The sequence below is a fragment of the Alligator mississippiensis genome, chromosome 1, assembly GCF_030867095.1.
Source record: "Alligator mississippiensis isolate rAllMis1 chromosome 1, rAllMis1, whole genome shotgun sequence".
NCBI classification, from domain to species: domain Eukaryota; kingdom Metazoa; phylum Chordata; order Crocodylia; family Alligatoridae; genus Alligator; species Alligator mississippiensis.
The window spans coordinates 163,322,549-163,338,671 of record NC_081824.1 but is presented as its reverse complement, the minus strand read 5'-3'; positions in this window follow the sequence as shown (position 1 = coordinate 163,338,671).

The window sequence follows — 16,123 nt, the reverse complement described above, 5'->3', positions numbered from 1 at the left end:
CCGCCTTACAACAAGTTTCTAGATTCAAAAAAGTCACTCTGCTACACAGTCATTCACGATACTCATGTTACTGCACATGTAAACAGAAACCTCTTTCTAACTTGCTGTTCAGGGGGTTTTATTAATTGATTTTTTTAATGCAACACAAAACTCAGAAATACATATATATCAACTATACACATCAACCTGAACAATATACATATCTGTCACAAACAGTGAGCAATAAAAGGGCAAGGTGAAGAGGAAGGAAAAAAGGAGGGATAGAAGAAAAAGGATGCAAGGAGTAATAATTAAGTCACCAAAATATTCTAAGAGCAAGTTCCAAATTGCTGTAGCTCAGGTACATCCAGGGGTGTGTGCCCTGTCCTCCCATGACAGTGGTGGGGGTCAAGCAGGGTGCTGATGGAGACACCGGCTACTAGAGCAGTTCCCTCTCCTCTCTACAGAGCCAGACCAAGACCAAGTGCATAACTATATACAATTTATTGCTATAATAAATACCTAAAATAAAACATAAAATATTCACAATAAAGCTTAGCATATGACACTACATATAATATCCCACAATTCACATAAACCATATAACTTACAACATATATAATAATGAATACATTGAACAAGATAGTTAAGGTTACAACATGATAGGCAGATATGGGGACTCAACTTATAGAACCCAAATAAGTTAATAATATTTCCTAAACCTACCAAGTAACAATAAAAATATACATATTAACACATTAAGAACATATAAACCATATAAACTTCCTTAAAGAATACCCATAGCTATATAGACCTTGACACAACAACAGTCACCCAAAATAGGAAGTGCACTCAGTACCTCCCCAAAGGGTTTCCTTGGAGCCCCTCACCTTTAGGGCCCTGGGATGTGGACACACTCCTCCCGCAATGGAGGGTGGATGTGGCAGACCCTCCTGTCCCGTGCCTGCTTCCCCTGCAGGGCCTGCTTCCCCAGCAACTCATGCTTCCTGTCTGAAGCAGCCAGGGCTTGTCCCCTGGAGGCTGATCCCGCAAGAGCCTCTCTCCAGCAGCACCTTTGGCTCTCCTTGATGGCCTGGTGCCCACACTGGGCAGCCCAGGGCTTTCTCTCTCTCCTGGTAGCCGAGTCCTTACAGGCTTTGGTTCCCCAGTCTCACACCAGGGGTCCTCCCTTTCCTGGGCCCTGCTCTGGGCACCGGGGCTCTTTTAGTTAAAGGCAGAGCTGCAGCACGGGGCTCCAGTCACTTGGCCTAAGGCCAGGGCTAATTTGAGCAGCTGTGAGCTACTCCCAGGCAGGTCCTACGTGCGCCAACCCGCATACCAGGTGAGGCCTGAGCAGCCGCGAACTGCTCCCAGGGTGGATTCTCCGTGTGCCAATCCACACACCGTGTGGGGCCCGAGCAGCTTCAAGCTGCTCCCAGGGCCAGCTCTCCATGTGCTGATCTGCACACTGACTGCCCAGCCACTTGCCGGGTTCGCAGGCTCAAGCCACCTCAAGCGGCTCCTAGAGCCTGATCCCCATGCTCCAGTTTGTACACTGCTGAAGTTCAAGTGAGGTCCCGAGGACAACCGTCTCTGGAGCTTCTCCCTTCTCGCTGTCCCTCATCATCTCTCTCCAGCATACCGAGCACACTCCTCTTTTATACTCTTCAGGGGCTCCACCCCCATATTTCTCCGGACCTGGATCGTGCAGTTCCAATTCAGGTCCAGCTGCTTCTTGCCCCCTCCCTTCAGAAAAGGATGAGGCATTGCTTCCCTTGTGCTGCCTCTGTATTGGTGGGTGGGCTCCACCAATCAAACAGCAGACCCTTGATCCTGGAACTCAACCCAAGTTCCGAAAAAGTAAGCCTGCTGCATTGCAACAAACTTCTCAAAGCAGTTACACCTGCTAAACATGACTCTCTCCTTAGATGCTATCTGCACTATCTCAGCATACCAGATTTTGACCTTTGGAGATGTTCTACTTTTGAAATGGAGTAATATAATCCTGCATGTATCAAAGTATGCTGTAAAAGTGCAATCTGGGAAGTAATGCATTTGAATTCCTTAAGTATATACCCAAGAATTCACATATTTGCCAAATGTGTCTATACTGCGTTCAAAACTGTGTTAACTCTAGTTGTAATTTCTTTCCAAGGGTAATTGATAATAGGACATGATCAAAATATGTGACCAAGCATTGCGTGCAATGCAGTGCGTCTCCAACATGCATCTAATGGCAGTATATTTTATGTTTAGAAGGAGCCCAGTGAAGACAAAAAAGATCTTTTATTGTATAAGATACAGTCCATGATCAATTGTTGATATTTGAATATTCTAAATTGTTGATTCCACTGGGATGCTGCCATCTGGATACCTAGGACTTAATTCCACTCTAATCTTAAATATTGCTGCTCAGTTTTGTTTACTTTGGATGCTTTGGACCAATTTTCATTGGTGGTTGGTTTGATTTTGATGACTTCTGGCCTGCAGTAGGAATGACACATCTACTGAAGGTGTATTCCTGAGATTTTAAAATACTGCCAACTTACAAGCAGCCTGTCTCTCAAATTAAAATACTTTTATCATCCTAACTATTCCAGGCTAGTCTGCCCCTAACTATGAAAATAATTAAGCTGTCTCAAAGTAGTATGAGGGGGAGTGTGGCAGGCTTGCCAGTAGCAGCCCAGCTTGAACCAGAAGGCTCAGAACAATTGGTGGGAGCATTTCCCTTCCCCACCAATCAGGAAAGGGAAGGGGAGAGGCTTGCCCCACCCCAACCTAGGCATGAGGTGAAGAGGAGGACTTGAGAGGGAACTAACCCCTCAGACTTTCCTATTGGTTCACTCCCAATCTGGGGGCGGAGTCTTTTGAAGGAATAAAAAGGCAGCATGCCCAGCACACAGGTGGCTTCGACAAGGGACAATGAGGAAGGGCTGAAAACAGCTGGTTGAGCTGACCAGTGGGGCGAAGTAGTTGCCCCACAAGCATCCTGAAGACACCTTCGCCGAATGGGGAGTGGCAAGTGGCTGCATCCCTGCCACGCTGTGGAGGGAACCATGGTGATGGGGCACAGGTCAGTGCATGGAAAGTCTGGGAGTGGGACCTCAGCAGCAGTGGGACCCAAGCCCCATTCAGTGCAGGAACTGTTGCACAGGACAGTGCATGAAGGGTCTGGGAACTGACGAGACTGCAGCAGCTGCATGAGGCAGCATAGGTCTCCAACCCTGCACAAGGCAGAAGCAGGGCCATTGGTGCATGGCAGCCATAGAGCCGACAAGACACCAAGGGCTGCCCTAGGCAGCTTGGGTCCTTTTCTCCCTCCTCCCCACCCCATCACCTGCATGAGGCAGGTTCCCCTTTAGAGCACAGGGCAGTGCATGGGGCAGAGAGTAGGCTGACAGGCCAGGAAAGCCACATGAGGCAGCTCGGGCTCTCCCGCAGCAGCAGCATGGGTGGACCACCCCCTGCAAGGCTAGGGGACGCCTCGCTACTACAATACACCACTGAAGACAAGACAACCCATCAACTGCAGGAATCGGAAGTCACCCAGGGAAGAGGATTCCCGCAGGGGAGGAGGGCCCCTCCACACTATAAGCGGCTGAGGGGAAGTCCCTGATGGGAGGGGACAATTCACCCTGGTGTATAGCAAGGGATCCAGGGATCCTGTTTGTTAAGACAGTTTCCAGGTTAAGAGCCCGGCCAGCTGGGTATCCTCAGCAAGGGTAAGGGTGTCCTGTTTAGTGAGGGGGTCCCCTGCCTGGGTTGTCATTTCTTCCTTGGGCACATCTGCTGTGCCACTGTTGGGTTCTGTTTGTCTTTCTATGTTGCTGGGATTTTGTTATGCACCTACGCCTTTATTATTGTATTAGAAAAGGGTTTAAAGCTGTCTTGTATTTGTATTTATTTTATTGATTCTTTGATGCACAGACATCTTATTTGATGTAACCTCATTTTATATATATATATATATATATATATATATATATATATATATATATATATATTCTAATATTATAAAAGCCTTAGTCTGTCTGTCCATAAAGCTTTGTTTGCACTCTGATTGCGGGCCTCTGGCTTCCTTACTATTCCTTCCGTCCAGGACCAACCGCAGGTACTTCCTCAGCCTGACAAAGGGGTTTTCAATGCAAAAGCTAGCATCCCGGGCAGCTAAGCAGAGCTTACCGGGAGCCTCAGAACTGCACTACAACCAGGAAGCATCAGGCCTGTCTAAGATATGACAGGTCTGGGCTTTCCCCAGCCAGGACTGTGTGCATGTGGGCATTAGCTGGAGGTTATGGCACCTCCCACCCACCTTTCACCAAGGGATCGTTGGCATTTACCGGGCTGCCATGCCACCAGCAGTCCCACCAGGCCTCCCTACCCTGGTAGGGTACAGTTTTAGTGGTCATGCCCAGGACCTAAGGCCTTCTCCTTCTCCACACCCCCAATCCCATACATCCAAGTTCATCCTGGCAGGGGAATGAGCTCAGCAGGGACATGTTCTTCCCCTGCTGGCTGGTGATGTAGTTAGTGCCCCCTCCAGCTGAAAGCAGGGCATTACTCAGCTTTTAAAGAACTCAAAAAAGGAAATTGGTGCAGATGGAGTGAGGAGGGTGGCACTAAGTCCATCTGCAGGTGGTGCTTGGGGAACCCCAGCAGCAGGAGGTTCACCTTTAGGAACACCAGCTACTCCACCAAAGCAGGATCCAAGCAGGTGCGGTGGGGTGTCTCAACATCCCCAGCAATGCTGAACACCCTCTCACTTGGAACACTGGTTGGTGGACAGGACAGGTGTTGCCGAGCAACCGTGGCCAGATCCTGCCACATCTGCCTGCGGCTTGCCCAGTAGGCCAAGGGGTTGCAGTCCAGTGGCTCTACATCCTCAGTGAAATAGGTAGCCACAAAAGCCTCAGCGCTACGTGCCCAAGGCTGGGGTCTGGTGCGTTTGGACCCCAGCATTGAATCCATGCCCATGGCCCACATTGGCGTGGAGGAGACTGGCTGATACTGGTGCTGGTGTTGGTGCTAGCGCCAGTGCTGGTGCTGAGAGTGGTGGCACAGGAAAGTGGATCCTCCTCTTCCACATCCCCTCACCTCTGCACTTAGGCCTCCCTGACTTTGTTGGCTAGCACCTGCGTCCAGGGATCGAGGGTTTTGGTGCTGCCAGTACACATGCTCCCCTTCACCTTCGGGTCGCATATGCCCGCCATCATGTGGACCGTACTGGACCACAAGGGATCCAGCCGTCTCCTGATGCCCTCCTTCAATTGCCTCACTAGTGCCTGCATGTCTGGTGACAGTGGCCTGCCCCAGCCAGGAACAGTGATCCCCTGGAACTTCTCCATTTGGTTCTCCAGTTACCTCACTAGGGGGATCACCTGGCTGAGGAGGGCATTGCCAACACTAAGGGTCTCAGTGGCCTCAGGGAAGGGCTTGAGGACTATGAAGATCTAAGAGATGGTACCCCACTCAGGTCTGTTCAGGGAGCCGCTGATCCCAATCTCCCCAAGCAAGACCATCTCACGGATAGCCTTCTGTTGCCCCACCAGCCTTTCAAGCATCAGGTATGTTGATTTCCACCGAGTCTCCACAACCTGCATGATTTTGTGCTGTGGGATGTTCAGCTTTGCCTGTTTCTCCCACAGCATCTTGCCCCCCTTGATGCTGCAGTGGAAGTAGGCCACCACCTTCTTGCATTTCAAAATCAGCTGGCTTGTAGCAGTAGTGGTGGCAGCAGCCCTGTCCCCCTCCAAGGCATCCCTCACTATAAGGTGCAGTCTGTGTGCCACACAGCGGATGCCAACAAAGTTGGCATCATGGACAGCCTTCACCATATTGGCCCCATTGTTGGTGACCATGAACCCATGGGTGAGCTCAGTCTGCCCAATGAGTCACCCCTGCACCGTGAGGTTCATGGCCCCCATGATATCCCTTGCCGTGTGGGACTCATTCAGCACCTTGGCTTGCAGTAGAGCCCACCAATGACCTGACTGAGTGCACCAGTGCCCCGTGAGGGAGAGGTAGGCGTGATTGCCACCCCAGCTGCTCCAGATGTCGGAGGTGAAGTGCAAGGTTAACTGCAGCCCTGCCTTGCACAGCTCCTCCCTCAAGTGCTCCCTGCATGCCTCATACAGGGAGGGGACCACTGTCCTGCTAAAGGTGGTGCGTGCAGGCACTTTGTAAGATGGGGCCAGAAGTGCTATGAACTGCCTGAACCCTGGCCACACAACTAGGGAGAAGGGCTGGCTATCCACAGCAAGCATCTCCCCAATGCTCTGGGTGATTCCGCTCACCTTGGAAACATGCCCCGCTTTCTGTCCACCTGTTCCCCACTGCTCCAGAGTGACCTGCCTCTGCTTTGCAGGGAAGGGGGCTTTGGAGTGAGCGGGGGACTTCCCTTTCAGCACACTTGCACTGGTGCCAGGCTGAGCAGGAAGAAGGGCAAGGGGGTGCTACCTCCTCAGATGCAGCAACATCACCATGGTGGAAAAGTGCCTCGTATCCTTTTCACACCTGATGTGCCTTCAGCAGTGCTGGCAGATGGCAAACCTGGGATCATCTGTCAGTTCAGAATAATCCCACACTACACTACTCACCCGCTTCTGGGTTGAGGGTGAGTATCCTGCCTTATCCCACTCAGCAGGCTGAGGCTGAACAGCAGGAGGAGCTGCCTCAGATGAGCCACCTGCCTCCACAACCTCAGCCTCCTCCGAGGTGCTGCTTTCTGGAGGAGACCTGGGTCTAGGGGAAATTTGTGGGGTGTGGAGCACAACCTCTGATTCCCCCTCAGTCCCCAGAACTGCTTGAGCCAGCACGCTCAGCATCTCTGGTTCTAGCTCCAGCTCCTTCTCTGGCAGTGGGAGGCTCACACTGAGAGCTGAAATTGGGGTGGAGGAGACAGTGATTCCACTGCTGGTGCCTACTTCTGGACTGAGGGGAGGTGATTTGGGTGCAGAGACATTAGGTGCAGACACTGCTTCCACCTCCTTATTTCCACTGGCAGCACAAATGTCATGGCTGCTTGGGAAGAGAATGCGTCTATGTTTGTGGGGGGGAGGGGACTTGTATCTCTAGCTCTCCCCCTACCCGCTCTCCCTCCCCTGCCAGAAGACCTGGCAACTGCCTTTCCAGAACACTTCATATTAATCTTTCCTGTGCTGCAAAAGGTCTGTGTGTGTGTGTCATTCCTTTTGTGTTGTGTGTTTTGTTCCCTCTGTTGCGTGCATGCAGTGGACTCTTCTTTGATTGTTTGCTCCAGTAACAAGTGTTAAGAGCTATATAAAAATTGTATGCTCTCTGTCTGTCTTCTTCTCCTATGAATATCTGATTTTTCTTCTTCTATATTATACGTGTGTGTGTGTATGCGCGCACATGCGCACGCAATCTGTGTGCCTCCCTGCACCGTGATGGATCACGCTGGCAGGGAAAACACAGCTTTCTTTTTTCAAAGTTTGCAACAACAAAAAAAAGAGCAAATATAAATTGAAATAAATGAATTGAATAGTAGTAAGAGATGCTAAATTAAGCTAAGCTAAGCTAAATCCTATCCAATCCTTTCTGACAACAAAAAGGAGCAGGCAAGTTCAACTACTGACAAAAGCAAATCAGGCCGAGCTGCCTGCTTGCCTGCCTGTCTGCTACGGTACCTCTCTCACACTTCCCAAGAGAGAACAAGCTTACAAAAGGCACAGCACACCTGCAAACAGAGGCTTTTATGCTGTTTCTAGGTCCCTCCCCCAGACATTGTCGTTGGAAAGGCAGCCAGAAAGATATCCTTCTCACTGGTCACCTAGACATGTCAGTCTTCCCCCCCCCCCCCTTCTCCCCCTCCCTCTTCTAATTTTCTCTTTCAGCCCTCTGAAATGTCTGAAGCTTTTCCTAAGCGGTTCAGAAGCTCCAAACCGCTTTGGAAAGCCTAAAGAAGCCAGTGCTTCAATCTGGACATGCTGCTTCAGCATCCGAAGCGTCCAAATCTTCTCCAGATCCGAAGCACAGTCCAAAGCCTCGCACAGCCCTACTAGGCAGCCATGCCTCCCACAGCATACCTACACCCACTGACATCCCTTCGATTGGAGAGGAGGTACCTTTCTGCATACCATCTGGGTTACAGGGGGAAAGAACTGAACTAAAACCCGAACAATAACTGTAACAGTTTTATTCTTATTCTAATATCTCTAGTAAGAGAAACGAGCAAGGAAAATAAAATGCATGACAAACAGAATCAGAAGTTTCCAAAGTTTTCCATGAGACATCAAGTGCTTTTTAAATGATACAGCATGTTCATTATATAGGCTATAACAGCTTCTTGAAATCCAAGTTGTTTTCCTTTTTAGTGCTCAACCCTTCCAGTGTTAATAAAATCTTTGCTCATTTCCTTCCTTTGGGCCTTTCTTGTTTTTACACATAATATTTCTCTTTACTTATCTAGTAAAAGAGGACTGAAACCTTTAAAAAGTCTAGTTGTACCAGCAGCTCCCATAAAGTAATGCACTGTCACTTTACAAAATCACAGTTAAGTGCAACACTTAATAAAAATCACTTGGGCTAGGTACAGACGTTCAAAAACCCTGAGACAGAATTGATTTAAGTTACGTGGTTTTCTGTAAGTGGCATAGTTTAGATCAGTAGTGAACAAAACACACATTTGCCCTTTGGAGGGAGGGAGGCAAAACCTTAGACTGGGTTCCGCCATTTTTAAACCAGTCTGTGTGCACTAAAGTTCTGTCCTGGTATGAGTATAGACTGGTTTCCGATCACTTGTTACCAGTAAACTCATTTCAGTACATGCTATGAAACCTTAGGGAACTTCTACATGTGCTCCAGGGTTGGGGGGAGGGCGGGCAGCTCTTTAATTAGAGTAGCTCCAAGAGCTGCTCTAATTAAAGTACCACCACATCTCATGTATCAGTGTCCCTGCACTTACAGATGGCAGTAGGGGCACTTGAATTAAAGCTCATTGAATGAGTTTTAGTTCAAGCACCTCTGCCGCCATTTTTAAGCATGGGAACACTGATACATGAAATGCAGGAGATTGCTGAAGTGAGGCAATTGCCATGCTCCAGCAGACTTGATTAATTGAGTCAGACCAGCTTCCACACTCATGTATAGGCTCCCATAAATTCTTATTTCTGTATTTCAAGTGCAGATGGAACATTTTTCTTTGCTTCTTCTTTATACATTCTTCTCTCTCACCCCATCCCCCTGCTTTTTTCTTTTTCCTGACCCCTTTCTCTTGCTGATATCAAGTGGCACTCAGCAATGATGAGAGACTGATGTGATGTTGGCCTGCATTAAATAAGCCAATTTCAAATGACCTTACATTGCAAAGCTTGTTATAGAAGTATTCTCTTCTGGGGTAATGAAGAATTAATCATTAATCTCCAGAGACACAATGGTTTCAAAGTTAAAATGCATTCTTTTTATTATTAGACAAAATGTTAAGACAACAGAAAAAACGATGAGGAGCATAGCACATATTTATACAGCCTAAAAAACTATTTTGTCTGTTTCTTAGTAGAAGGTCAGTCCAAATGCCACTATTTCTTTTGTAGGAACAATATATTTTCCAACGGTGATGTAAATATTTTATTATATCTCCATTTTCCCTATTTCTAAAAGAATGATTATAATTGTCTCCTATTTTCCTTTCAAAATACCTTTAAAAGATATTGGAGAAAGAAGCTGGGGCAGTTTAGGAGATTAAGAGGGTTCTATGGAGGTTTTAATGGCTACATTAAATTGGGTGCATCTGCACAAGATGCTTACTGCACAGTTGCCTAATTAGCTTTGCCGTAGAGTGTGTGGGGCTGCCTGCAAGCTAGTCCCACACTGTAGCACCCTCATGCCTTGGCCAGCCCCTCTGCATCATGCTGAGCCAGGCAGGAGCCACCCCAGACTAGCAGTAAACCCTGCAAGGCTGACCCCCCGCCAGGCTAACCCCCCCAGGTACCTTGCCAGCCAGGGCTGTGCCACCCTGGCTCAACATGCTGTGGTCCTAGGCACACAGATAAAGGCTGTGCCTGGGGACAATAAACTCCAGCATGAACTGTGCCAAAATGTATTGCATCACATTGATATTCATTTGTAGATACCCATTCAGATCCATACCAGGGTCCCAAGTCCAATCCTAGTCACATTAATTTTGTACAAGCGTAACTCCACTGATTTAGGCTTACTCTTATTTATACCAGTATAAGGAAGATCTTTATAGACAGTAGGGACCAAAATTAGTTACCAGATAATTCTTCCATGAACTAGGCAGATGCTAAATATCTAAGTCAACTCCCTTTCCTAGTGGAAAAAGTCAGATATATCTTTGTTGTAAAAAAGTCAGTGTAAATAAATATTTTTTCAGCTAAGCTGCTTTTCCAAGCCCTATAAAATATTAAAGAAGAAAGAAGATTTTTTTTATTTGTATTCAACTTAATTTTTCTTCTTTGATTTCTATGTCTTAATACAAACCTGAAATATTTATTTTAATCAATTCAAAATAGTTCACTAAACTCAAAATGAAATGCTTGCTTTAGGGAATTAGTTAGAAAAGCAATGAAGGAAATAAAGTGTAACAAAACTTCCAAAAGAAGAAGAATGGTAGCTCAAAGGTTATGGCACTTAACCAAATGGAGCCCCAATTTAGCTACTTGTGCTTGGGGATTTAGTTTCCTGTCTCCCATATCCTAGATCAGTGCCCTGATAACACTAGTCATTCTCTTCTTTAATACATACTCAAGTATTTTTAGAAATGTGAGTGCCTCCAATACGAGATAGTAAAGGCAACATGTCCCAAAACAGCCTATGGCTTCAATAGTTGGGACAGTCACATGAGTAATCAAAGACCCAGAGTGACATCTATGGTCTGCCTCATCAAGGCAATGTTTTGAATCTAAACACAGATTCAAATGTTCTAAATGCCAGGATACAGAGTTTACTAATAATGGTGCCTCAGTCCCTCTTCTTGGACCCGGTTTACTTTGATTAAAAAAATATTAAGAGATGGAGCAGGAAAGAATTGCCTTGGTTTGGCAACCCTGCTATACTGCGTCCAGGGGCCTCTGTAACATGTCAGGGTCCCAGGGGTGGCCGTGATGCCCCCTGGTAGCTCCACTACCATGCCTTGCTCCACCCCTAGGGTGCCTTCCTATCTTTCCTGACATGCCTTGATGTAATTTATAATATATAGGGAGGATGCCCACAGGCCTTCGCTAGGCCTCAGTTCCACTGGACCCCTCCAGTCTCTGCCTGAGTCCAGGCCCCTCACTGGGCTCCACTCTAAGCCACTGTGCTCAGCAGGGCACCCAAAGCCTTAAGTGCTAATAGCATGGCTCCAAATCCTCCCCTACACCACACCCCATGCCAGACAAGTGTTATAGAAATGTCATTCCCTCTGTGGGTCTTTGGCCCCCTTAGCCTCTGCCCCTTTAATCTTGCCAGGCCTTCTAGCTTGGGCCCACTAAATCAGACCTGGCTTTGAGGCACTGGCTCTGTTTGTCTCTTCCATCACCAGGCTCCAGGCCCCTGTCTGCTGAGCCCCTGGCCCCTGTGTGGCTGTGCCCTCCCTCTCTGCTGGCTCTGGGCTCATTAAGTGCTCAAGGCCTAAGCCTGTCCCCAGCACGGCTTAAGGCAGTCGAGTGCCCCCTGGGCACTAATGAGGTTTCCATACCTCCCCTTCCAGCCTCATCCCAAACCACCGGTTCAAACAATAGCATAACAGAAACCCCTGGGCTATAACATAATTACAAAGTAGCAGCCCTCTCCTGCCTCCTAGCCAGGGTACCCTCACAAGTATCCTGAGCCTCCCTACTTCTGTAGGCAGCAAAATGATCAGCCTAGCATCCCTGGGTGGCTCCCCTGGGCAGGAGCTCCTTCACCTGTGGCAGCCAAGGAGAGACTCTCCTGCCAGCCCCAGCCTTGGGCTTATATGCTCCCAAGGCCCTACCTACATCAGGTCAGTTTATAGACATCTGCTAACAGCACTTTTTGCCCTCTTGCCCTGAAAACTGGCAGCTGCTATGCCCTGCCTGCCGTGCAGTGCCCCCTGGCTGAGCTGCCTTTATCTTAAAGTAACAGAGAGCCAAGGCCTGTTTGTTACAGTCCCCTATTCACCTCCACACCCTAATGCCCCTGACAGTACCCCAAACCATGCCCTTCTCCCAGCCCACTCCCCAACCTTACCTTCCCACCCCAGCACAGACCTCCAAAGAAGGACTACTGTCTGCCTACCTAAGATACACCAGTATTAAGGGGAAGGAAATGGGATGCAACAGGAGCATATGGCTTGGGGGAGAGGGGCATAAATGGGATACAAAGTCCTGAGAGGATGCTCCCTGCATGTTGCTGCACTCCTACTCAGACACAAGATGGTTCTGTTCAACTCCAGCTGTCCTTCAACACATCCAGTCTTGCTCAGAGATGGATCTTCAATCAAGCTCACAGCCGTTTTGGGGTTTTGGGGGTTTAATAGGTGGAGGGGAGAGTTGGGGGGGGGGCTGTTTGTTTGTTTTTTTACAGGTGTCTTTATTTTTTATGGACTTTATGCACAGGGATTTTTAGCTTGTTTTTTTACTGACTATATAAATTTACAGACATTTGGCAACTCTGGGCCTCTTTTCCAATCCTGAGGTTGGCCATGACCAACCAGTATGTTTAACAGTGTTAAATGCTGTCTATACTTAGTGAACACCATGTGTTTTAAAAAACACAAATAAAGTATGTTACCTAAAAGGTATACAAGAAATTGTTGTCTCACACTAGAAAAGTCATTATGTTTTCCAGTTAAATGTGATGGTGCAGTGATAGGATACCTTGGGAAATCCTGCCTTATAACTGTTCACATGGCATCTACACTCACAGATGAATTGACTGATGGCCTGCTGCTCTAATGGGATTGTATATATATGAGTAGTAATATTTCTCAAGTACCCAAAATGTGTTAGATGCAGTTCTTAGGAGGCTGACAAGTAATTTCTTCCCAGTGGCCCAAGCATTACAATACACACTTGTTCTTGTTCCTCCAGTGTTTTATTGAATCCTTGATAGTTTGTTTATGTGGGAGCTTTTGTTTTAAAATACCACCTATGGCATAGACCAAGAACAAGTGTCAGTTCAGAAGGATTCATATTTCAACTTATTTTACTTCTACTGCAGAATTACAGGATCCGGGTTACACTTTTCTTGTGACCATATAGGAATTACATTGCAATTCTTTGGAACATGCCAGAAATAATCCCATTTAGAAGGAGTTTACAAATTTTCATCTTTCATCTCCAGTCCATTTTATTGGTATTCAGGTTTCAGACTCATTCTTCATGTCATAAAAATTCAAGCTAAAGTTGAAAGTTTCATAAGTCTGTTGGCAGGAAGTTAAAGGGTTAAACAGAGAATAATAAAAAAAATAGGGCTGGAAAGGATCATCAGAAATCACATAGTGCAACCCCTACTCAAGAACATATGAATTCGTAACTAAGCAACATCACAGATGCATGATGATATCATATGGTCATGCCTCATTTCATTCCAAAACATGTGATTGAACATTTAATTCTTCCTGCATTTGTACTGTTTTCATGCACCTGCAACTAACTCCATGGTTTTCAAAGGGGCTGTTTCTGATTTACATAAGTTCAAAATGAGAATTTGACCCCTGTTACCGTCCAATTTAGGGACCCAGTAAAGCTGCACTTTCAAAGTGTTCATTTGTTTGTAGAACCAATAGGATGGTTGTATTTTTACCTGAGGAAAAAACACATATAAATGCAGGAATATAAACTTATTTGGAAAGAAGTACCTATATAATAATGAGTCTTAAATCCCCAGATTTCAGCTCCTTTACAATGGCTGTGTAGCATCCAGTTCAGGAGAAAACCTGGGGACATTTTCCTGAGCCTGAGGAAGAATGTGTGCACCTGAAAGCTTTCAGAAAAAAGATAATTTTTTTGGTGATTTCTTAATTGGTTTAATAAAAGGTATTATCTCTAAACCAAGAGTTCTAGAGTTTTGTATTACTTTAGGACATTTCCTGATGCACCTTTTGCATCCTAGAAAGGAAGGATGGCCTTGGTTTTAGGGTCTATCCTAAGTCATAGGAAGCAAGTTCCAATTCCCTACTTCTTCGTAGACTTCTTGAATAACTGTGGACAAGCCATTTTTTGATCTCTGTTCTCTGTCCACAATATGGGAATATTAACACTTCCCTACCTCACAGGTCTGTTCTGAATATAAATATATTAAAGACTGTGAGACAGTATGACAACAGAGACCACATGAGCAAACCCAGAAATAGTGCTTTAAAGCTGGAGTCACCTAGTAAAGAGTGATCCTTTGTATTAATGTGGAATTAGAAATGTAATCCTAAATGGATTGCAATGAGACCACATATAATGAAAAGCAAGGATACGGTTGTCATTACAAACTGTAATGCATCAGGAAAAAAAACTTAGCACATTATAAGAATATTGTCACACACAAAGAGAATTGAAAGGGGTCACAATTAATTTAGACACTGAAATAGTAAACAGACTTAGCCCTGAATATGTTGACTTTTTTATATCAAATTCTAAAAACAGAAAACTGAGCTAAACCAACTGGTTTCTCTGTTAAAATGAATCAGGAGTAAAAAAGATGACAATCCCTAGAGGAAAAGAAAAGAAAAGAAAGAAGTTGGCAATATTGCAAACAAATCTGGGCTGTTCAGTTAATAGACTGAGTTTCACTGAGGATTCTGTTCATTTTAACTCTGTCAGAACTACTTTTGTGGCACATGACATGTTAGTTAGGAGCAACATTTTTAAAGAAAACTTCTGTTGAGAAGTAAAACCTAATGAATGGTAAGTTGAAATGTTTCTTTGGGCTAATGAAGAGAAGCAGCAGCCTCATTATGGTTGCATCAGCAGTGCCATCACTGTGGAGTCTCTCAGTGGTTCAACATCCTGAAAAATTCAGGTTAGACCAGAATACACTTAAATATATTTTTAGGGCTCTTCAGACAGAGGGGTCTGGGTCAAACAGAACACATCAGCAAAATCTGCTTTGGAAGATGCAATGGAAATCCCTGACTTGAACATACATGTCACTATCTGTGTGTGAAGAACAACTGTAGTGAATACTGAAGTCTACTTTACACGTTTAAGTCATACTTGACATTTCCATACTGTATGTATCTAATACACATATCATATTAAAAAAGAAGATATTCTATCACTGCTAGAATTTTGGACCTTCATTGATGGGATTAAAGCCATTACCAAACTGATCTTCGGGTTTGAATTTCCCATACAGGTTTCCCTTGCTTTATGTGGGTTCTGTATGTACGAATTCGTTCTTATGCAATGACCCTTTTTATACCAACAATTCGTTATATGCAAGGTAAATTCACTCTTATGAGATCTGTGTGGTGGAAACCTGCAGTCAGCTGCTTTATGTGGTGCATAATCTTCTCATAGTCATTTACTGTTGGGTTATTGAATCATTTATGTAAAATTGATTAAAATTCATTGCCTTGTTGTAGAAATAAGAAGCATCATATGATAACACAGGATAGTTAATAATAAGCCCAGTTCTTTTAGAAACTTCTGAGGAGTAGAGCTTCTAAAATTGTTTTGAGTGTCTTGAATAGTATATACTTCTTCACTTCAAGTTCCATGTTGCTTTTTAAATGACCTAGGAACATGGGACTGGAAGGAAACACGTGTCATCAGTTCTTCTGATGCTATCACAGACAACTCTAATCCTTTCCATAAGCTTCTAAAGCTCCACATTAAAATTAGTTAAGTTTTTTAACCCTGTTACTCCTATTATGTGGCTCTTCCAGAATCTCACCAATGTGATGGAAACCTTCTAATTTCCAGCCTAAATTTATTCAATACTAGTTTATCATACCCATTTGTTCCTGTGACAATATTTTCTGAAAGAGTTACTGTCACTCCCTAGTGATTACAACCCTGATTCATATATAGACAGTGATTGTGAGCTTTCTCTGACCTCATTTTTGCACGCTGTACTATTACATTTCATTACACTAGTACTACTCCAGTCCTCAAGGACAATTTAGTCTTTGTGTCTGATATTTTGGTTCTTCATTTTATTTACAATGCCATCAACTTTCTGGCATTAGCAAATGGCATGGTTTCATCCCAAAACAACAGAATAA